This window comes from Triticum urartu, chromosome 6, assembly GCF_003073215.2.
Source record: "Triticum urartu cultivar G1812 chromosome 6, Tu2.1, whole genome shotgun sequence".
Classification (NCBI taxonomy): Eukaryota; Viridiplantae; Streptophyta; class Magnoliopsida; order Poales; family Poaceae; genus Triticum; species Triticum urartu.
In genome coordinates this window covers 18075148-18100457 of record NC_053027.1, presented here as the reverse complement: position 1 = coordinate 18100457, position 25310 = coordinate 18075148, and positions in this window count along the sequence as shown.

Sequence of the window (25310 nt, the reverse complement as noted above, 5' to 3'; positions counted from 1 at the left end):
GTAGCCCCAGAGATAGATTAATATTATTTCCCGGTTGTTTCGGCCCTTGAATCAGCATGCTCATGTGAATGTTCTTCGACTTCATGCACAACCAGGGGGGAGGTTGTACATCCATACAAACACGGTTCATGTGCTATGGTTGGTGTTCTGGTTGCCAAACGAATTCATGCCATCGGTACACGTGACGAGCACGATGTTCCTTGCATCACATTCGAAATACCAATAGAAGCCGTTCAATGCTCTCCACTGGCTTCCATCCATGACGTGTCTCAGCTTTAGATCATTTCCATCGTCGGACCTGTTCCTCTCCGCGTGCCAGCGCATGAGCTTTGCTTCCTTGGGATCTACGAAATACTGCTAGAGACGGGGAGTGAATGGTAAATACCATACAACTTTCTGGGGAGATTTCTTTCCAGCCTTCTTCTATCGAGAAGCATTGCACACCGGACAACTTGTTTTTTTCCGCATGCTCCTTCCGATAAATTATGCAATCGTTGATGCATGCATGGTATCTAACGTGCGGCAGATCAAGAGGGCACACAATCTTCTTGGCCTCATCCACACTAGTAGGACATAGATTCCCTGCGGGAAGAACATCCTTTAGGTACTTGAGATGCTCATCGAGGCTAGTGTTGGTCCATTTGTTTTTAGCCTTCGTCTTCAGGAGTTGGAGCGTGAAACTCAAGAGGGTCACCTTAGGATTGCAACCATCATACAATGGAGTGTTCGAGTCTACCACCAGTTGTTGCAGCTTAGCCTCCTCTCTAGAAGTAGCTCTCTCAGTACTCGTCTCCCTGTGAAGCAGTGCTTGAACATGAGGGTCACACACGATTGAACTTAGTACCGACGAACTCTGCGGCGAGGAGTCCATGTTCTCTCCGCCGCCATGTCCGGTCCCTTCTCCTCCGCCATGTCTGGCCCCTTCTCTGCCGCCATGTACGGCCTATTCCCCGCCGCCATAATCGATCATCTCTTCATCTTGCCCCGTTTCATCATTGCCTGCCCCGTCGGCGTCCTCAACATCATTATCCTCATCTTCAATTATCCAATGAGTATAGCCATCCATGAAACCGGTCATGAGCAGGTGCGCTTCAACACGACCATCTTCATAGGGGTCGAGCCAAACTATTCCTTTGCATCTTCGGCACGGACATAAAACCTCTGTCAGGTTATTTTCTTTCATGTCCTGCACCACCGACTGCAACCACCTATCCACCATGGTTCCAGTGACCATCATGAACGCCTGCACGGTAATAATAAACAAATTGATTATAAAAATGTGTGCATGCATCAAAGTCATACAAAAATTCAGCATGACCTTCCTTAAAAATAGGACATATAGATCTAGAGTTTGCCCAGAATTCGTTGAAATGGAAATAAATCGACATTTCGGCAAAACATAGGCAACTCACGTGCACAATTCAGCATCAACTCATGCCACACACACAATTTCCATCATATCGGCTGATTATGTCATATCACACACACATAGACATATTTCCATTCTTGCAAAAGCATGAATTTTTTATCACCTATCTCGAGATTGAGCACACGGTGGAGATGATGATGTAGTAGCTAGGGAGATAAAAAGTGGATAAAGCTCTTCTTGACAAAGCTAGATCTAGTTAGGGGGTACATAGGTCACTTCACTAAATGCTACATCTACCTAGCTAGCTAATTTGGGAGGATACAACTTCAACTAGTGGAGGGGGAAGGAAAAAGAGAAAGGAGATGCATTAATGGAGGTGGTGTAGTTAGCTAGGAGTAATAAAGAGAGAGAAAGGTAGGTAGAAGGAGAGTAATGGGGAGAGAAGTAGTGAGGAAGAAGCAAAGTGAGGGAGAGAGGAGGTGGGAGGTATGGGAAAGTGAGGAAGAGAGATGGGGAAGGGGGCCGGAAAAAGGTGGTATATGCTGCGGCTTAGCAGTAACGCTGGCCGTAAACCGCGCTACTGCTAATAAGATAACAGCAGCGTGCTTCTGGCACACGCGCTACTGCTAAGCGGTGCCCGACATGTGGCCAGTTTCAAAATTAGCAGTAGCGTCACCCAGAAAAGTGCACTACTACTGTTACTTTGTCAGTAGCGCGGTTAGCAAGAGCGTGCTACTACTAAACCTAGGGTGGCGGGAACTGTCGGTCGATTTTAGTAGCAGCGTGGTTCCACCAACCTGCGCTACTGCTAAATAAGTAGCAGTAGCGCTTGTTTTTATCACGCGCTACTGCTAATTAGCAATAGCACCTCTTCCTGTACCTCGCTGCTGCTAAAATTCTGTGTATAAGGTTCTCCCTAGTAGTGTTACCTTGGGGTGTCATGGGCATCCCCAAGCTTAGGCTCTTTTCACTCCTTATTCCTTCATCCATTGTGATCTCACCCAAACCTTGAAAACTTCAATCACACAAACTTTAACAAAACCTTCATGAGATCCATTAGTATAACGAAGCAAATCACCATTTTAATTACTATTGCAAACACATTCATATTTTATTATTGCATTATAACTACTGCATTATAACTTTACCATGGCTTATACCCCCCCCGATACAATCCATAGATTCATCAAAATAAGCACACAATGCAACGGAAACAGAATCTGTCAAAACATGACAGTCGGTAGTAATCTGGACTTTGACCATAATTCTGTAACCCCAAAAATTCTGAAAAAAAATAGGAAAACGTAGGATATTTGCACATCAATCTTGTGTAAAACATTCAAAATTTTATCATGATTCTCTGATTTTTATCAGTTTTACTATTGGGCACAAAAGTTTCTGTTTTCCAACAAGATCAAATCAATTATCACCCAACATGATCCTAAAGGTTTACTTGGCACAAATACTAATTAAAATATAAAACACATTCATAACAGTAGCATAATTGTGTCAACAGACAAAAATAGAAATAAAATAGAAAAAATATTTTATTCATTGGGTTGCCTCCCAACAAGCTCTTTCTTTGTAGCCATTAAGATAGGCTTGAAAATTTAACGATGCTCACAAGAAAGAGAAGAATTGAAGCACAAAGAGAGCATCATAAAACTGATGACAAACACATCTAAGTCTACCATACTTCCTATGCATAGGCATTTTAAAGGCAAACAAATTTTCAATGCAAGCAATATATGACATATGCAAGGAAGAAGAAAGAAACAATAGCGATCTCAACATAACGAGAGGTAACTTAGTAACATGAAAATTTCCAGAACAATATTTCCCTCTCTCATAATAATTACATCTGGGATCATACTCAAATTCAACAATATAGATATCACATAACATTTTATCTTCATGATCCACATGCATGCCAAGTTAACACTCTTCCAAAATAGTGGTATTATTATCAAATAAAGTCATGACCTCTCCAAGACCACTTTTATCAAAAATTTCATAAGATCGAACACTCTCCAAATATGTGGTATTATTTTTAGCTAAAGTTGACACTCTTCCGAACCCACTTTTAATATTATCGCAAGCATATTCATCATGAGGTTTAAATAAAACAAGCATCCCCAAGCTTGGGGTTTTGCATATCACTAACACAATTGACATTAATAAAATTTATAACAATATGATTGCAATCATGCTTTTTATTCAAGGAGCTATCATGCACTAGTAGAAAAAGGGCCATTTGTCCCGGTTCATAAGGGCCATTTGTCCCGGTTTCCGAACCGGAACTAAAGGGTCGTTACTAAAGCCCTAGGCCTTTAGTCCCGGTTCTTACACGAACCGGGATAGATGGGCCTCCACGTGACCGGTGCGGCGAGCCCAGGCAGTAGGCCCTTTGGTCCCGGTTGGTGGCACCAACCGGGACCAATAGGCATCTACGCATCAGCTGTTCAGGGGCTAGGGTTTTTGTTTTTTTCTGAAGGGGGGATTTCGGGGTTTTGTATGGTTAATTAAGGTGTTTCATATATTGTGTTAGGTAGCTAATTAATTAATAGAGAGAAGTGTCTGATCTTATCTCCGTGCTTGGTCGACACTATGTACTATACGTATAGAGAGCACTCGACATGCTAGCTAGTAAGGAAAAATGAAGGAAACAGAAGATCGTCATGAACATATGCATACAGAGAAAGTGATATCGACCTCTCCTTCTCCGAGAGATTGGTCGAACAACAAGTTTTTGTATATCTATCTGACGCTACTGGCTACATATATACAATATAAGATCTCTTACAATATAATCCCCTAATTATATATGAACATAGGGTCCATGCAGTATTCTCCGTCTTTATCAATCACGTGGTCAAGAAAGATGCCGCCAATTCCTCTTTAATTCCTCGCATGCGACCTGATGCTAGGAGTTCATCCCGCATCCGAAACATCTAATTTGAAGAAGGGGGTCAATACATATATATGAATGAATGAAACTCAACACAAAAGATGGTATTAAAGTAAAATTCTGAATATTATAGCTTACGCACTTCATATTGTTTTTATTGTAGCCTCCCTCACAGGTCGTGTGGCGGATGGACTCGCAAACGTAGTACCCACAGTAATTATTCCCGGCTTCCTGCCACAACCACTTTACAAGAAATAGAGGTCAATCAAACTGATAAGCAAGCATGCTAAATGGTATTGATGAAACTTGCACTTGAATCACTAGGAGATGCGCGGAACATGCTGGTAGTACTTACTTTCGGGTGTTTAAATTCTAGCTTCTTCGGTAGTCCCGGAGCATTTGAGGTGAATTTTTTCCAAACCCTGCTAGACAAAGATAACTATTACTTGATATCAGGAAGTGAACAAAGTTGCCGATATGGTGCGATAATGATCAATTTAACTTAATTCTCGAGAATTTCAGTCATGTCCGCATACTCCTTGGGATCTTTTTGTCTCGAGTCTAAGACGGTTAATAGTCCCTGCTCGAGCTTATTCTCTAGGAGAATATAGTGGAACCAGCGCACGCATGCATAACTCATCAATTACATTACTATAACCTCGACTAATAAGGGAAACCGAATATGCACAAGAAAGTAACACTCACTTGAAGTTGTAAGGAAAGAGTATTATAGCTTTGTTTTGATTTAATACCAACGATCGTAGCAAGTTGTCCTTGGTATATTTTTCTGAAATTCAACCGAATATGCATCTATAATATTTGGGTTAATGAACCCAATATCACCGATTTGTCTTTTCTTCAATTCGGCGATCTTCAATCTGCATAATATAGTGAGGATAATTATAAATACATGCAATGAAAGAGCTGACCTATATATAGAGACTTAATGACAGAAGTAGTACTTACATACAGTAGCAAGTGACCGTTAATTTATCGAGGGTCCTCTGATTGAAAAACTGGAAGAACTCCTCAAATGGAACATTCAACAGATCAGTTCCAATGAGGTCATGCTCCTCTTTAACTCTCAGCGTCAAAATATTCGTTCCTCCAGACTCTCTGTAGGTTTTCATGTACCAATTATGGAATCTTCGCATCACCGTTTTTAGAGACCTTTCATCTTTGACGAGAGGCTTCTTGTACTCGTATCTGTCTTCGTCCACCTCCAAGAATTCATAATGTACATCGTCAGGCAGGTAATCTTCAAGATTTTTATAACCGGGCACCATCCTCGAATCGTTAGCGACGATATCGCTAGACACCTTGAGCGGGGGGAACAAATGGTTCGCTTGTTCGCCGATATGGGCAATTTTTTTCCCAGCTCGTCGTTCCGCTAACCTTTGATCACTGACAGTACTTCCCGACCGCTCCGCTTCGATAAATGACCTTTGAATAATGCACTCATAGTTTCCTTTAAGCGGATACTTTGGTGGTTTCTTCAGGGCTTCCATAGTGCACTTCGCTTTCACCGGATCTATCTTCTCCTCCGGAGGTGGATGTTTCTTTGCTTTCACCCCTTCAAAGAAGTTCTTCACTTTCTCTCGCACAATCTTCTCCTTTTCCTCCGGGGTCCTCTCGTATGGTATCTTCTCTCGAGTCTTCAGAGAAGGACCTAATCTGTATTGCCTCCCGCCTCTGGATGTACTGCTAGACGTCGGAGCAGACGGAGCGGCTGCGGCTGTCTTCTTTCCTTTCTTACGAGGAGGAGGACTATGGCGCGCCGGAGCAGACGGAGCGGCGGCGGGTCTCTTCCGCCCTTTGCTGACGAGGCGGAGAAGGAGTAGGCTGGCTGCTCGGGCGCGCCGGCGTAGGCGGAGAAGGAGGCGGAGTGCCGCCACACACTGGAGAAGGAGGCTGAGTGCCCTGATCACTCACCAGAGGAGGAGACGGAGGACGAGGCGGAGTACCCAGACTCGCTGGAGGAGAAGGACGAGGCGGAGGCGTCCACTTCGGAAGGTTGATGATCTCCTTCCGCCATAGGCATGGAGTCTTCAGAGAAGAAACCAGCCGAGTCTCCCCTTCACCGGTAGGGTGGTCAAGCTCGAGGTCCTCAAATCCGTCTTTATTTCATCCACCATCACCCTAGCATATCCTTCTGGAATCGGCCGGCAGTGAAAAGTTGCGCCAGGTTCAGGAGGTGCAACAGAGCCAACAGCCGCCTTGACTTTCAAATTTTCCATTGCGTCATAAGATGGCAATTTTGAGACTCCATGATTAAGTCCACGGGGTAGCTAGCAGGAGCCGTGAAGACAGGCTCCAGCTGCTACTGCTAGGTGGAAGCCACGCTACTTCTCTACTGAGATGGCGGGGTAGCTTCGGGGGAAGCTTTGGCGGGTCGCTTGTTGCGATCTTCTTCTTGTTGCTCTATCGCTTGTACACTTGCGTGCAGCGCCTGAATTTGGATCTGCTCCACTTTCTGCCTCCTCTCCTGGCTAGTTCATCATCTCTGGTTCGACCCCTTTATCAATCAGGTCATTCTCAGCCTTGGCCCACAATGGCCGGGCTTTGAGGTAGCCACCTGACCCCGTGCGATGGTGATGCTTCTTCTTTGCAGCATTTTTCTTGTTTGTCACCGACATCTTCTTACTCTTGTCCGATGTCTTGTGGGCCACAAATGCGGGCCAGTGATCTCTGATCGTCTCATATCGGCCGGTGAATTCTGGTGTCTTGTCTTTGTCGACAAACGATGTTTTCAGCTCATTCTTCCACCTACAGAATAGTTCTGCCATCTTCTTAACGGCATGAGACTTGATCAATTGCTCTTTAACTGGCTTCTCTGGATCCTCCTCTGCCGGTAGGGTGAAATTTGCCTTCAGCGCGGTCCAAAGATCATCTTTCTGCATACCGGAGACATAAGACACCTCAGGGTCTTCATTCTTAGGCTTTAAACATTGGTGGATACTGATCGGGATCTTGTCCCTAAGAAGAGCCCCGCACTAAGCAGCAAATGCTTCCTTTGTCCGGATAGGTTCAATAGGCATGCCATCGCACGCGATTGCTGTGATCTCAAACCTTTCATCTGAGCACAACTTTTTCTTCGGGCCTCGTCTCTTTACCGAAGTTGTGCTCGATCCCGAGGGCTACAAAAAGAAGAAAGACGAGAGTTAATTAATATGTGTACATATACCAAAATAATGAATGCATCAATTAGCTAGTCAGCACAGGCTTAACTAATATATATACCTGGCTGGACTCGGTTCAGTCACCGGAGCCGTCATCACGGTCTCCTTCTTGCACCGGCATTGGGTCACCGGAGTCGTCATCACGGTCTCCTTCTTGCACCGGCATTGTGTCACCGGAGCCATCATAATCATAGCCTGCTTCTTCACCATGTCCTTCCAGACCATCGGTTTCGTTGAGAAATGACATGACGGCATCACGTCCTTGTGCGATTTGTCCCCCAACACCGCTTCTGTTACTTCGTCTCGGGAGTGCTCTATAGTTTCTGCAAATATTTACAACATGGCAATTATTATTCAAACATGACAGATGGATATATTAGTGGCAAACGTAGAACTAGCTAGCTAATCACAATAAGGAATCATATTAGTGGCCTCGACGCTGCTTCTCTAGGGTTTGGGGTGGCCTTGGCAACACTTCAAGGGTTTGGGGTGGCCTCGACAACGCTTCAAGGGTATGGGGTGGCCTCGACGACAACACTCTTTTAACTTGGTAAATTTGGGTGGCCTCGAGAGAGTTTGTCGGGTAGGGGCGCGGCGGGAGGGGGTAGGAGACAGACATCGTTTTTTCTAGGGTTTGGGTGTCCTCGAGAGTTTTGGTCAAGCGAGAGGGCCGGGGGGGGGGGGGGGGGGGGGGGGGGGGGGGGGGGGTGCTCCTGTGGTATAAGTTATCACAGTCGAGAGGGGGTATATCGACAACGACGACATACGACGACCCCTCGACCCTCGAACCCTCGGCGACCCTCGACCCCTCGGTGACCCTAGACCCTCTACCATAGCTAGTTCACGACCCTCGCCCCTCGTACCCTCAGGGACCCCTCCCCCCTCCCCCCCTCATGTCGAAGTTATCGGGGAGAAGAAGAAAGGAATTGAGGAGAAGAAGAAAGAAGAAATAGAAAATATGCTATTTTTTCTTCTTCTCCTCTTTTTTTCCTTTTTTCCTCTTCTTATTTATTTCTCCTCTTCTTCTCCTTTTTCTTTTCCTTCTTCCTAAACTAAACATAAACTAAAATAATCCTAAAACTAAAATAATTCTATGAACAAAATTACAATAGAAAAAAATCATAAATTTTTTATAAAAAAGTGACATATTCTTTGCATATGAACATACGAACATTTGCATATTCCACAATAATATCACCAAAAAAATCTATGAACAGAAAAAATCCTAACTTTTGCATATGAACATACATACATCATCATCGTCATCATCTACTACTACAATATAAACAAAATAAATAAATATATATGATCACACGGGGCCTGCTTCATCATCGGCGTCGGGGCGGGCGGCAGCGTTGGGGAGCGCGGCGGCGTGGGGGCGCAGGGGAGAAGGGGGAGAGGAGGGGGAACGGCGCGGTGAGGTGCTCACAGTGCAGGCGAGCGGCGGCGAGGTCGGGGCAGGGCGCTCGGAGTGCGCGACGGCGAGGTCGGGCCGGGAAGTGCGCGGCGAGGTCGGGGCAGGCACTACAAGAAATATGTCAACTTATGACCTTCTGTCAGTGACCCTCAAAGAATTGGTCATAAATTTATGACCATTATAGACCAATTGGTCAAAAGCTGTTCAGGGGGCTTCAAACCCTAAACCATTGCGACCATTTTGGTCAGAAAGGTCGTAATTTCCTTACACGAAATGGTCATAAAGCAAACAGTGCTAGTTCGCTGCCTTATTTCTAGTTGTTAATGACCAATATAGATGGTCATAGCCTTATAGATTGTGGTGGGTTGTGATGACTAGGCGCCATCTCATCAGTTTTGCCTATGTGTCATGTCCATGTGGCAGTTTTTGCCCTAGGTTGTGAAGCAACCTATATTTCTATCATTCCCAAAATTCCCAAAAAAATCTCATAAATTCTTTGGGGCATATCTTCATCAAATATGTAAAAACCCTTCCTTGCCTAGTTCAAAACTAATTCAACAATATTCATTTTCCTATTCTGTTCACAACAACACTTTATGAAGGAAGTGCTATTTATATATTCTTGATTGCCCTCGGAATTTTTAGGCACTCTTTCCTATCCAAATAATTACCGCATGACAAAATTCAGCTCCATTTGCCTAGCAAATCTTCTTCGGCAAATTTCCAAAGTTTTTGTCCACCTAGAAGCATTGTGAAGGAAGTACCTTTTTTATATCTCTAAATGACATGAAATTTATACAGTTCCTTCATATGTCCAAATTATCACCCTCCTCCAAATTGCAGCTCAGTCAAATCATCTATGTGAGCCCAGGTTCAATTTATATTTTATGGCCAAATTGGCACGTTGCAAAGCAAGTGTTATATATACCCCTCCTATTACCCTCAAACTTTTCGGGCACTCTTCCATACCCAAATCATTGCCACATGATAATATTCAGCTCAATTTTCCTAGTAAATCTTTCTCGGGAAATTTCCAAAGTTTCTACCTCGAGAGAAGCTTTGTTAAGTAAGTACTAGCTAGGCTTACCCAAATGATCTGAAAATTTACCAGCGCAAGACCATACCTAAGTAACTTACCTACACCAATTTTGAGCTCATTTCATTCATCCAATCTCTCTCACTAGTTTTCCCAAGTTTCTGTCCATAGAAGAGCATTGTGAAGGAAGTACTACTTTGGCATGTCCAAATGGTATCAATTTTCTACAATGCTTTCCTATGCCCAAATAACCATCCTTCACAAAATTTCATCTCACTCCATTCATTATTTTGAGCCCAGCTTCAACATTCATATTTTTGTCTAGCGTGGTACTTTGCAAAGCAAGTACCACCTAGGATCCTCCTTTTGAGCTCAAAATTTGTGAAGACATTCTCCTTAGTAGATGATCATCCTCAGCCAAAACTCACGCCCATTGGCCATGTGCATTTCCCGTACCTCTAATCAAACACTTGGCTGCTAATTCATGTTTGAGCATCGATCGGTCTCCTCGTGAGAACCTTATGTTGTAATTTTCTTCCTAGCACCAACCTGGGGAGTGCCCAACCCACTAGACATGCCTAGGCCGCCCAGAACACATGGCAACATTACGGTCACGCGGTGACCACGCGACGGGCATGCGAGTTTACGCGCTCTAGAGTTGGGGCCCTCGGCCAACGTCCAAACCTCGACGTATCGCCACCAAACCATGTATTTATGATTAAATAGGTCCTTATGTAACTATAAATGATTTTTGGAAAAAATAAATAGCAAACTATGAGGCAGCTGCAGTTCAAATTTGACCCGCTTCCAACTGAATCGACGGAAATTTGTCTTTTTCACGAGAGGTGGATCAAAAAATTTTACACCCAACAATTTTGTAAATTGTGCATTAAATATGGCCTAGTATTTTATAAAAATGATTTGGTCCAATTTTGCAAGAATTATTTGGTAGTTCCTTCACAAAAAAACCTCCTTTCGGTCACTCGAAAAATGGAAAATGGTTTTTTCGTCCAACGAAAATGAAAACTTCCTTAGGCAACATTGTTTGCCATTCCAATATGCACCCTTGTGCACAATATGAGATCATTTGAACAAACTATGCCATGAATGTGGCCATAAGATTGATCATTTGGCTTGAAAGCCATTGATCTCCACACATGATAGCTCGTTTTTGAGAACACTTTTTTAAAATAATTGCCGTATTACAAGTTTGTTATTTTTCCTAGGAACTTGGCCACATATGATGACACAACGCGAAGGTTTCCCAATTTTTTGATTTTTTTTTTAATTTTTTATGCCCATTTCAAAATGCGGTCAAAACGGCGGGAATGACTGTTCCTAGCTAGTGGTTGAATCTTGGAATTTTTTCGGTGTTTCTCTGATTAAATAGATACTTATTTACCTAGAAATGATTTTTGGAAAAAATAAAAAGCAAACTACAAGGCAGCTGCAGTTCAAATTTGACCCGCTTCCAACTGAATCGGCGAAAATTTGTCTTTTTCACCAGAGGTGGATCAAAAATTTTGACACCCAACCATTTTGTAAATTGTGCATTAAATATGTCCTAGTATTTTATAAAAATGATTTGGTCCAATTTTGCAACAATTATTTGGTAGTTCCTTCATAAAAAAACCTCCTTTGGGGCACTCAGAAAATGGAAAATGGTTTTTTCGTCCAAAGAAAATGAAAACTTCCTTGGGCAACATTGTTTGCCCTTCCAATATGCACCCTTGTGCACAATATGAGATCATTTGAACAAACTATGCCATGGATGTGGCCATAAGATTGATCATTTAGCTTGAAAGTCATGGATCTCCACACATGATAGCTCGTTTCTGAGAACACTTTTTTTAAAATAATTGTCGTATTACAAGTTTATTATTTTTCCGGAAAACTTGGTCACATATGATGACATAATGTGAAGGTTTTCCATTTTTTTTGATTTTTTTTGAATTTTTTATGCCTGTTTCAAAATGCGGTCAAAACGGCGGGAATGACCGTTCCTAGCTAGTGGTTGAATCTTGGAATTTTTTTGGTGTTTCTATGATAAAATAGATACTTATGTACCTAGAAATGATTTTTGGAAAAAATAAAGGGCAAACTAGAAGGCAGCTACAGTTCAAATTTGACCCGCTTCCAGCTGAACCGGCGAAAATTTGTCTTTTTCACGAGAGGTGGATCAAAACTTTTTACACCCAACCATTTGGTCAATTGTGCATGAAATATGGCCTAGTATTTTAGAAAAATGATTCGGTCCAATTTTGCAACAAATATATTATAGGTTCTTCACAAAAAAACCTCCTTTTGGGCACTCGAAAAATGGAAAATGGTTTTTTCGTCCAAAGAAAATGAAAACTCCCTTTGTCAATATTGTTTGCCATTCCAAGATGCAAACTTGTGCGAAATATGGAATCATTTGAACAAATAGGACTTTCACAAAAATACTCATTTTGAGCACTGAAGAATGGAATGAATTTTTTTTATCTTGAATCGATCACGACCAATTTATATTGGTCATAAGGTCATCAAATGGTTTGCTGCGTTCTGATTGGACCATGAGCATATCACGCGGATCACGCATCAACCACCGTCGGATGCTTCCGGATCCAACGGCCCAAACCCACCCGAGCCGAAACCCTAGGTCTGTCCTCATGGACATTTTCCACCCACCCCCCCGCCTCCATTCTTTCTTTCTTTCTCTCCCTCCCCCTCAGATTCTCTTCCCTCTCCCCCGTGCAGCGAACCCTAGCCCCTCTCTCCCCCGCACACCACTCCTCCTCTCTTCCAGATCACAGCCGCCACCTCCTCCTTTCTAGATCGCCACCTCCACCTCCCTCCGGACGAGCTCCCCGCCGTCCATGGCCTCCCCCACGCCCTTCTCCCCCGTGAGCCCTCTCTCTCTCCCTCGTGCGACTCCTCTACTCCACTCAATTCCGGCGAGTTGAGGCGGCTCTCGCCGGCGCGCAGCACACCCCGGGCTTCAGGTAAACAAGTTTTTTGCTCGGCGCCGGCGCTAGCGCGGATCGAGACTGACGGATGGGTTTAGTTCCTTCCTTGCTACAGGCGGTGTTGTGCGCGGCGGTGGCGCTGGTGCTGTGCGCGGGCGGCATTGGCGCGACGCCTACGGTGAGGGGCGCGGGGTGCCGGAAGCACATGCGGAGGGTCACGGAGTACGGGGCGGTGGGGGACGGCAAGACGCTCAACACGGCGGCGTTCGCCAAGGCGGTGGCGGACCTGGGCAGGCACGCGGGCGACCGCGGCGCGGCGCTGGTGGTGCCGGTGGGGCGGTGGCTCACGGGGCCCTTCAACCTCACCAGCCACTTCACCCTCTTCCTCCACCGCGGCGCTGAGATCCTCGCATCCCAGGTGCGCCCCTCTTCTTCAGTTACCCGTGGGATTAATTAGCGGCAGTAATTGCTATGTACGTACTTACTGTGGCACGATGTGGGGTGGGGGGCTACTGGTGACGGACAGGACGACACGGGGCCGGTGCTAAAGTCACTTGGCCGTGTAGGGAGGTTTGTCCAGGAACGGAGTGGGCAGCGGCTACTGGTTTGGGGGTCCCCTGCCATGCATCGCCATGACCATTGTCGCTTCCTTCCTTTTCAAGCATGGAGTCAGGGAGTCATCATCTGTCGTCTCTGTGCTCCTGATGGGGTTTTGATTCCTACTTACTCTAAATAGAACTCGTAATTATTATTACTAGCCGAAATTGCATGATTCAATCACGGCACGGGTCATGGTAGGAAATCGTACATTTCTGTGCTTAAATATACTCAATCCTGCAATTTCTGTTACTGATTTTTAGCTTGATCCACTATTTTGGTCAGTGATTTGCATTACCCTCGCCGCTGCTCTGCTCTGTACATACATAACCTAGGACTCTTATCAGGTCCAGATTTCGTGCTACTGTATTTACTGAGTAGTTAAGGATGTTTAGGTTGATGGTCAGATTAGCCCCTTTCAAATTTCATATATTAATCAATGGAGCACTAGCAGCCAACCTTGGAGATGGGCGTGCAAGTGTCTGACCTCCAACCCTGAATGTGTTCTTTAAATATTTCTACAGCCACTAGTACCAAACTGCCATTACAAACATGTCATATATATGAGTTGCTTATGTTCAGTAAATTTCATGAATGTATGAGTGTTTGTCCATCAAAATCAAGAGGTGTAGTATATATCTACCAGGGATAGTAATCATTGTTGCTTATAGGTTACAAAGTGTTGCAGTTCATAGTAAATGCAGTTCTAGTAGAAGTCATAATATATCAAGGATGGATAAGAGATCATCTACTTTCAGAAGGTTTTACTTGGTTGGTTGATTAGTGTTTTTCTGTAGAACAGCCTCCGGGCTGTGTATAATGGGCATTTCAGGCTGTGTATAATGGGCATTTCTAATTCACGTGTATCATTGAGTGTATTATTTTCCTGTTGAGTGAGTTTTAACTATAGAAGAGAAATCATCTATTTCTTTGCAGTTTCGTTCGACTTATCCTTTGGTTTCAACTATACATCAGAGTGTACCATTGAGTGTATTATTTTCTTGTTGAGTAGCTTTATCTGTCGTATCTAGCTCAATTAGCAGTGTCCCAATGAAGAAAAAATTTCATTACCAGAGATGAATGGTTGATTAGTTTTAGCTTCAAGCCATTTTAGTATATTTCTTTGTACCCGTGGCTTGTGGCTAAAACTAGTTTACTTTTAAGTTCATCCGTGATGGCCCATAGCTATGAGATATGAGGGATGCGGACCGTTCGAGCCATGCAGCCTATTTCAGCTTTGGTGAACCTCGTTTGAGGCTTAGTGTAATTGATGTACTAGTGCACTGCTTGGCGTAAAATTATTGCAGTACACATAGATATGCAATGAATGCTTCTAGTATCTTACACATGTATATTTGACATGAATCTGTATTGCTTGCTCTTCCTTTGCTGACATTATTTTTACTTTTCAGCGAGGAACAGGATTGTCAACACTGTTGACAACATCATCTCTTTCTCAAATAACATCTGCAGCAGAGCAGGCGGAGTATCTGAAGGATTTCAGGGTAGATAACATAGTTAAGGACGTAGAGTTTATTCGTCGGCATCTTGACCAGATGCCAAGCCTTGGACAATTCTGGGACAGTTATAGCTGACCCATGGCTTTTAGTAGACATGTTTCTTAATTTTGGGACAGTGATACATGGACTTCAATTAAGATTTCAGATTAGTATTATGCTGCTGCTGATGTGCTATTTATAGCTACAGTTTGACACTATTAATTAGGCTTGTTGGACATGTCATGGTACACGCCTTTGTCTTTTTTTGGCATCAACAAATGTTTATCTACTGTAAAGTACTATTAATTAGGTTTGCTTCCTTCTATTATTGTTGACAATGCTGTGTAAATAGAATACCTGATTGTCTTCTGCAACTTAATTTCCTTGCATTTTCAACTCTGATTTTGAACGATTAAGGTTACTCCCACAAACAATTTTGCTAAACATCTATCACATTTTAAGTGAACCATAATTCATATTTTGTTTACCTTTTTAGATCTGTTCCACCGCTTACATTTAGTGTTTCCATTGAAGTTGTTTGGTTCTGGCCTCAGCAGTAGTACACTCTAATGGTAGCTTTATGTTCACTCTTTTACAACAAACCTTTTTAGCTCTTTCTCATGATCCTTGTGGGCATTTATTTTAGTCCATGGAGCTGTTGCTCTAGCAGATGTTGCTCTGCTTGACATCTCACAGTCCACTGGATCGGCTGTGACATCTCATAGTCCATAGTTTATAATCAGGTTTCTGTTTGACAGCTTCACAGTCAACAGTTACATGATAATTCTATAATGCTGAAGCTATATTCCTGTCTGCTCAACAGTTACATGATAATTTCGTAATGCTGAAGCTATATTTGTTGCCTGTGTCTTAATTTTTTTATTCTGTAATGATGATATCAAATGTCACGCAGGTCATTATTGGTGCTGTTGCTGTGGTTGTCGGAGGTGTTGCTACTGCATCTGGCGAAGCTGTAGTCCGCGAAGGTCAAGGATGAGATCGTCCTTGATGGCAACGACATCGAGCTCGTCTCCCGCTCAGCCGCCCTCATCAACTAGGTGAATCAAACAGGACCCAGAACCTGTCTTTGTTCATGTGCATATTGTGCTCCCTGAATAATTTGGTTGATGTGATGCAATTGATATGGTACCATGCTTGCTTATGCTCTTTGCGGAAACTAGTATGCTAGATGTGCTTAGAAATAATTGCAATGTCTTCAGATGTTGGATGTCGAGTGTTCTTTGTTTGCGATGCATATATGGCCGCTTGTGCTGGTCAACATGATGCAAATAGGGCTACTTCTCTCGTTGTGTTGTTGTTATTGTTGTTGTTGTTTGTGGTTTGTCCAGTTTTGGCCTAGATAGTTGCATCTTTCTCTTCATGTATTATTATGTTCTCCGTAATGATTTGGTTTTGCTACCATATGATCTGCTTCTACATTCTGTTCCTGTGTAATCTGATCTGCAATGATTCAGTTTTTGGTTCCATATAGTTAATCCGCTTCCATGCTCTATCTTGGATAATTCTCTTGCTGTTCTTGTTGTTGTATGTGTTCGCCTTCCAGGGACAACATATATATGCTCAATACACTCTACTTGTTTTCCTGTATAGTTTTCTTACTTGTTTTCCTTTATGTGTTCACTCTTTTTCAGGAGCTCCAAGCCTAATTTTTTTCCTTTATGTTCACTCTTTTACAGGAACTCCAGTCCTAATTTTTCTGAGTGTGAAGCCGTGAAGCCAAGTGCGAAGCAGTGAAGCCATACTTTGCAAAGAGTTCTTTTGGCTATGTAGTAGACTGTAAACTGTAATATTGTAACGGATTGTAAAAGGTATGTAGTGTTATTTGATGAACTATGTTTGTTCTGTCCTGTTTGAAATAGCAGTTATGTATGTTGAGAAGATATGGAAACTTCACTAGTGGGACCCACTTATGAATATAATCTGAGCAATTTTGAAATTTCTGACATGTGGGACTCATGTATGGCATTATGACTTGTGGGACCCTTCTGACTAGTGGGACCAGCTCCAAAATATAATTATTGAAAAGAGAAAATCAATTGATTGTAAGAAGGCCAAGGCCCAACAACAAAGAAGCTGAAATACTAGGCTTGGCCCAAGTAGCCCACAAGAATTGACAGAAAAAATAATATAAAAGGCCGAATTGTTGGGCTAGGCCCATGTAGAAAACTGAATTGGACCGGGCTGAATCTTGTGCCACATCAGCTTGCCACGCTGGATGCCTACGTGGACTGGGGAGGTTGCTAGTGACCAAAACAGAACAATAGGCTTATTTTGGTCATAAACATTTGCGACCATTCCAGAAGAAAGGTTGCTATAGTCAGTTTACGACGCCCAGCTTTTGACCTTATGTTTTTGGTCACAAAAAGGTCATAAATGGAAATTTGTGACCATTCAGTGACCAATAGTGGTGGTCATAAGTTGACATATTTCTTGTAGTGAGGGCTCGGCGACGGTGAGGTCGGGGCAGGGCGTGTCGAGGTCGGGGCAGGGTGCGGCGAGGCCGGGGCAAGGGCGACGGCGACGACGGAGACGGCGGACGGGGGCGCGCGGCAGCCTGGCGGCGTCGATGTCGTCGGCGTCGTTGGGGCGGAACTGCGAGATGAGAAGTGAAAATTTTCACAAGTCCTGCTTATATACCCAGAGCATTGGTTCCGGTTCATAGCACAAACCGGGACCAATGCACCCTTTAGTCCCGGTTGGTGCCACCAACCGTGACCAAAGGTCAGTTTTCGGCAGCCCATAGGGAGGGAAGCGGCGGCCTTTGGTTCCGGTTGGTGGCACAAACCGGTACAAAAGGGGGGCACCAACCGGAACCAAAGGCCTCGTGATCCCCGTGGCCAAAACTTTAGTCCCACCTCGCTAGTTGAGAGGGGCGCGGAGTGGTTTATAAGCCCCACTGTCGCACCCTCTCGAGCTCCTCTCAATTGCAGGCTTACGGGCCTAATTGTCACTGGTATGCCTGATGGGCCTACTAGGCCTTCTGCGGGCCTGAATCCTAGCCCATGGTAGGGTTTCTAGTCGTATTCAGGCCGTGGTGGCCGAGTAGTTGGCACTTTTTTTATTTTTTTTGTTGCTTTATTTATTTTATTTTGTTTCTACTAACAACAAAAAACTTACTGTTGCTATTTTTATTTATTTTATTAAATATTATTTATTTTACTTTTGTAAAGTTTATTTTGTTTCTACTTCTTTATTTTATAAAAGTTTATTTTATTTTGTTTATACTTATTTATTGTACAAATTTTCATTTTTTTATTTTGTTTCTACTTATTTATTTTATTAAAGTTTCTTTTATTTTATTTTGTTTCTACTTATTTATTTTATTAAATTTTAATTTATTTAATTTTGTTTCTACTTATTTATTAAATTTTATTTTGTTTCTTTCTGCTTTTCATGTTTTGAACAGAAAATACTTTGATAATTTCAGTGGCATGAATTTTATATAATTTTAGTTTAAAAAATACTACAGGTTTATAAAAGCTTTTTAGTTCATTCCTTTTACTATTAGAGTTTTATAAAAGCTTTAGTTAATTTTCTTTTTTCATGGTATCATCATTTCATCCAGATAGCATGTGTAAGAAAGTAGAGAGGGTTACGGCAAAAACTGGATGCACTTCATGTACAAAATGGACAATCTCTTTCGAAGTATCAGGGTTTCATACGGAAACTCGACTGTTACAAAGGGATGTCATTTTTTTGAACTTATTTGAACTCCAAAGTTTTTCTGTGTTCAAAATGCACCATTCAAAGCCACATCATCAATTTTCAACCCTTTCTGACTTCATTTGTTATTTTTAATGCATTTACTGATTATTTTGAGCTATAAGACCCTGAAATTGAAAATCATTTCAAATGAACTCTGAAAAGGTTGAAAGTTGGCATGGTATCATCATTTCACCCACATAGCATGTGCAAGAAAGTAGAGAGGTTACGGCAAAAATTGGATGCACTTCGTGTACAAAACGGACAATCTCTTTCGAAGTATGAGGGATTCATACGGAAACTCGTCCGTTACAAAGGGATTTCGTTTTTTTGAACTTATTTGAACTCCATAGTTTTTTGTGTTCAAAATGCACCATTCAAAGCCACATCATCAATTTTCAACCCTTTCTGACTTCATTTGTTATTTTTCATGCATTTACTGATTATTTTAAGCTATAAGACCCTGAAATTGAAAAGCATTTCAAATGAACTCTGAAAAGGTTGAAAGTTGGCATGGTATCATCATTTCACCCACATAGCATGTGCAAGAAAGTAGAGAGGGTTACGGCAAAAATTGGATGCACTTCGTGTACAAAACGGACAATCTCTTTCGAAGTATGAGGGTTTCATACGGAAACTCGTCCGTTACAAAGGGATTTCATTTTTTTGAACTTATTTGAACTCCATAGTTTTTTGTGTTCAAAATGCACCATTCAAAGCCACATCATCAATTTTCAACCCTTTCTGACTTCATTTGTTATTTTTCATGCATTTACTGATTATTTTAAGCTATAAGACCCTGAAATTGAAAAGCATTTCAAATGAACTCTGAAAAGGTTGAAAGTTGGCATGGTATCATCATTTCACGCACATAGTATGTGCAAGAAAGTAGAGAGGGTTACGGCAAAAACTGGATGCACTTCATGTACAAAACGGACAATCTCTTTCGAAGTATGAGGGTTTCATACGGAAACTCGTCTGTTACAAAGGGATTTCATTTTTTGAACTTGTTTCAACTCCATAGTTTTTCCGTGTTCAAAATGCACCATTCAAAGCCACATCATCAATTTTCAACCCTTTCTGACTTCATTTGTTATTTTTCATGCATTTACTGATTATTTTGAGCTATAAGACCCTGAAATTGAAAAGCATTTCAAATGAACTCTCAAAAGGTTGAAAGTTGGCATGGTATCATCATTTCACCCACATAGCATGTTCAAGAAAGTAGGGAGGGTTACGGCAAAAACTGGATGCACTTCGTGTACAAAACGGACAATCTCTTTCGAAGTATGAGGGTTTCATATGGAAACTCGTCTCTTACAAAGGGGTTTCATTTTTTTAACTTGTTTGAACTCCATAATTTTTCTATGTTCAAAATGCACCATTCAATGCCACATCATCAATTTAGTACATATAGCCCTCATGAATAGATAAGTGACCAAATTAATAGAAGTTCATCATCACATCAAAAACAAAGTACAGACATAGTTATCATTGAACAATATATAGCTCTCCAGAGCATCTAGTTAAACCATACATTGAAACTATGTAAAACCTTTCAATGCAACAACAAATGCGATCATAATCACAACCAAGGTAAAAATTGATCCAACGGCATAATGATACCAAGCCTCAGTATAAATGGCATATTTTCTAATCTTTCTAATCTTCAACTGCATTCCATCCATCTTGATCTTGTGATCATCGACGACATCCGCAACATGTAACTCCAATATAATCTTCTCCCATAGACCTACCTATGATGTGTAAGTATTTCACCACAGACCTACGGGTCCATAACTAGTAGCTAGATGGCTTCTTCTCTCTCTTTGATCTTCAATACAGTGTTCTTCATGATCTCCATGGAGTTCTATTCAATGTAATATTCTTCTGTTGTATGTTTGTTGGGATCCAGTGAATTGTGGGTTTATGACAAGATTATTTATTGAAAATATTTGAGTCTTTTCTGAACTTAATTATGCATGAATATTATAACGTTGTATTTCTCTCCCATCCATCCGTTTGGTTTGGCCAACTAGATTCATTTATCTTCAGTGGAAGACATGCTTGATATGTCTCCGTCATATCTATAATTTTTTATTGTTTCATGCCAATATTCTACTACTTACATATACTTTTGGCAACATTTTATATTATTTTTGGGACTAACATATTGATCCAGTGTCTAGTGCAAGTTCCTGTTTGTTCCATGTTTTTTGTTTTGCAGAATACCCATATCAAATAAAGTCCAAATGCAATAAAATTTATGAAGATTTATCTTAGAATATATGTGAATTTTGGTAAAAAAAAAGAATCAACGCGAGACGATGCTCGAGGGGCCCACAAGATCGAGGGGCACACCCCCTTACCGAGGCTGGCCTCGCAGGCTTGTGGGGCCCTTATATGGTGGTTGATGCACTTCTTTCGCCGTAAGAAATATAGTATCCGAAAGAAAATCGTGTTAAAATTTCAGCCCAGTGAGAGTTACAGATATTCAGGAATTCAAAAATGGTGAAGGGCCAGAAAATAGGAACACGAAACAGAAGAGAGAGAGAGAGAGAGAGAGAGAGAGATAGAGAGAGAGATCCAATCTTGGAGGGCCACCCGCCCCTCAGCAGCCATGGCAGCCATGGACCAGAGGGGGAACTCTCCCCCCATCTAGGGGGAGGCCAAGGAAGAAGAAGAAGGAGGGGCTGCTACCTCTTGAGCACTGCGTCAGATTTCCCCAAAGAGGAGAGGATGATGCAGCAAAGTAGCATAAGTATTTCCCTCAGTTTTTGAGAACCAAGGTATCAATCCAGTAGGAGGCTACGCTCGAGTCCCTTGTACCTACACAAAAACAATAGCTCAACGCAACTAACGCGCTTAGGGGTTGTCAATCCCTTCACGATCACTTACGAAAGTGAGATCTGATAGAGATGATAAATAATATTTTTGGTATTTTTGGTATAAAGATGCAGAGTAAAAAGTAAAAGGCAAAGTAAAAGCAAAGAAATAATAAAGTGATGGAGATTGATATAATGAGAAAGAGACCCGGGGGGCATAGGTTTCACTAGTGGCTTCTCTCAAGAGCATAAGTATTCTACGGTGGGTGAACAAATTACTGTTGAGCAATTGACAGAATTGAGCATAGTTATGAGAATATCTAGGTATGATCATGTATATAGGCATCACGTCCGAGACAAGTACACCGACTCCTGCCTGCATCTACTACTATTACTCCACTCATCGACCGCTATCCAGCATGCATCTAGAGTATTAAGTTAAAAACAGAGTAACGCCTTAAGCAAGATGACATGATGTAGAGGGATAGTTTCATGCAATATGATAAAAACCCCATCTTGTTATCCTCGATGGCAACGATATAATACGTGCCTTGCTGCCCCTTCTGTCACTGGGAAAGGACACCGCAAGATCCAATCCAAAGCTAAGCACTTCTCCCATGGCAAGAACAACCAATCTAGTAGGCCAAACCAAACTGATAATTCGAAGAGACTTGCAAAGATAACCAATCATACATAAAAGAATCCAGAGAAGATTCAAATATTATTCATAGATAGACTTGATCATAAACCCACAATTCATCGGTCTCAACAAACACACAGCAAAAAGAAGATTACATCGAGTAGATCTCCACAAGAGAGGGGGAGAACATTGTATTGAGATCCAAAAAGAGAGAAGAAGCCATCTAGCTACTAACTATGGACCCGTAGGTCTGAAGTAAACTACTCACACTTCATCGGAGGGGCTCGGATGATGATGTAGAAGCCCTCCGTGATCTATGCCCCCTTGGGTGGAGCTCCGGAACAGGCCCCAAGATGGAATCTCGTGGATATAGAAAGTTGCGGTGGTGGAATTAGGTTTTTGGCTCCGTATCTGATCGTTTGGGGGTACGTGGATATATATAGGAGGAAGAAGTACGTCGGTGGAGCAACAGGGGGCCCACGAGGCAGGGGGCGCCCTCCACCCTCGTGACCGCCTCGTGGCTTTCTTGACGGAGGGTCCAAATCTCCTGGATCTTATCTGATGAGAAAATCACGTTTCCGAAGGTTTCATTCCGTTTGGACTCCGTTTGATATTCCTTTTCTTCGAAACCCTAAAACAGGCAAAAAAACAGCAGTTCTGGGATGGGCCTCCGGTTAATAGGTTAGTCCCAAAAATAATATAAAAGTGGATAATAAAGCCCAATAATGTCCAAAATAGTAGATAATATAGCATGGAGCAATCAAAAATTATAGATACGTTGGAGACGTATCAAGCATCCCCAAGCTTAATTCCTGCTCGTCCTCGAGTAGGTAAATGATAAAAACAGAATTTTTGATGCGGAGTGCTACTTGGCATAATTTCAATGTAAATCTTCTTAATTGTGGTATGAATATTCAGATTCAAAAGATTCAAGACAAAAGTTCATGTTGACATAGAAATAATACTTCAAGCATACTAACAAAGCAATTATGTCTTCTCAAAATAACATGGCCAAAGAAAGCTATTCCTACAAAATCATATAGTCTCGCTATGCTCTATCTTCACCACACAAAGTATTTAAATCATGCACAACCCCGATGACAAGCCAAGCAATTGTTTCATACTTTTGACATTTTCAAAACTTTTTTGATCTTCACGAGATACATGAGCGTGAGCCATGGATATAGCACTATATGTGTAATAGAATGGTGGTTGTGGAGAAGACAAAAAGAGGGAAGATAGTCTCACCTCAACTAGGCGTATCAACGGGCTATGGAGATGCCCATCAATAGATATTAATGTGAGTGAGTAGGGATTGCCATGCAACGGATGCACTAGAGCTATAAGTATATGAAAGCTCAACAAAAGAAACTAAGTGGGTGTGCCTTGCTCACGAATACCTAGGGCATTTTGAGGAAGCCCATCATTGGAATATACAAGACAAGTTCTATAATGAAAAATTCCCACTGGTATATGAAAGTGACAGAATGAGAGACTCTCGATCATGAAGATCATGGTGCTACTTTGAAGCACAAGTGTGGTAAAAGGATAGTAACATTGTCCCTTATCTCTTTTTCTCTCATTTTTTGGGCCTTCTCTCTTTTTTTATGGCCTCTTTTTTTATTTTTCGTCCGGAGTCTCATCCCGACTTGTGGGGGAATCATAGTCTCCATCATTCTTTCCTCACTTGGGAAAATGCTCTAAAAATGATGATCATCACACTTTTTATTTTTCTTACAACTGAACAATTACAACTCAATACTTAGAACAAAATATGACTCTATATGAATGCCTCCGGCGGTGTACCGGGATATGAAATGAATCAAGAGTGACATGTATGAAAGAATTATGAATGGTGGCATTGCCACAAATACGATGTCAACTACATGATCATGCTAGCAATATGACAATGATGGAGCGTGTCATAATGAAAGGAACGGTGAAAAGTTGCATGGCAATATATCTCGGAATGGCTATGGAAATGCCATGATAGGTAGGTATGGTGGCTGTTTTGAGGAAGGTATTTGGTGGATGTATGATACCGGCGAAAAGTGCATGGTATTAGAGAGGCTAGCAATGGTGGAAGGAAGGAAAGTGCGTATAATCCATGGACTCAACATTAGTCATAAAGAACTCATATGCTTATTGGAAAAATCTAGAAGTTATCAAAGCAAAGTATTACACGCATGCTCCTAGGGGGGTAGATTGGTAGGAAAAGACAATCAATAAATAAATCATGCTCCGACTTCATCACATAACGGTTCACCATACGTGCATGCTACGGGAATCACAAAATTTTACACAAGCCCTTCTCAAATTCACAACTACTCAACTAGCATGACTCTAATATCACCATCCTCATATCTCAAAACAATTATCAAGCATCAATTTTTTTGTTAGTATTCAATGCACTCAAAAGAAAGTTTTACAAATCTTGAATACCAAGCATATTTATTATTAAGTAAATCACCATGCTATTAAGACTCTCAAAATAATCTAAGTGAAGCATGAGAGATCAATAGTTTCTACAAAACAAATCCACCACCGTGCTTTAAAAGATATAAGTGAAGCACTAGAGCAAAATTATATAACTCAAAAGATATAAGTGAAGCACATAGAGTATTCTATCAAATTCCAAATTATGTATGGCTCTCTCAAAAGGTGTGTACAGCAAGGATGATTGTGGTAAACTAACAAGCAAATACTCGAATCATAAAAGACACTCCAAGCAAAACACATATCATGTGGTGAATAAAATATAGCTCCAAGTAAAGTTACCTATAGAAGTAGACGAAAGAGGGGATGCCTTCCGGGGCATCCCCAAGCTTTGGATTTTAGGTGTCCTTATATTATCTTGGGCGTGCCATGGGCATCCCCAAGCTTAGGCTCTTGCCACTCCTTGTTCCATAATCCATCAAATTTTTACCCAAAACTTGAAAACTTCACAACACAAAACTTAAAGTAGAAAATCACGTGAGCTCCGTTAGCGAAAGAAAACAAAAGACCACTTCAAGGTACTGTAATGAACTCATTATTTATTTATATTGGTGTTAAACCTACTGTATTCCAAATTCTCTATGGATTATAAACTATTTTACTAACCATAGATTCATCAAAATAAGCAAACAACACACGAAAAACAGAATCTGTCAAAAACAGAACAGTCTGT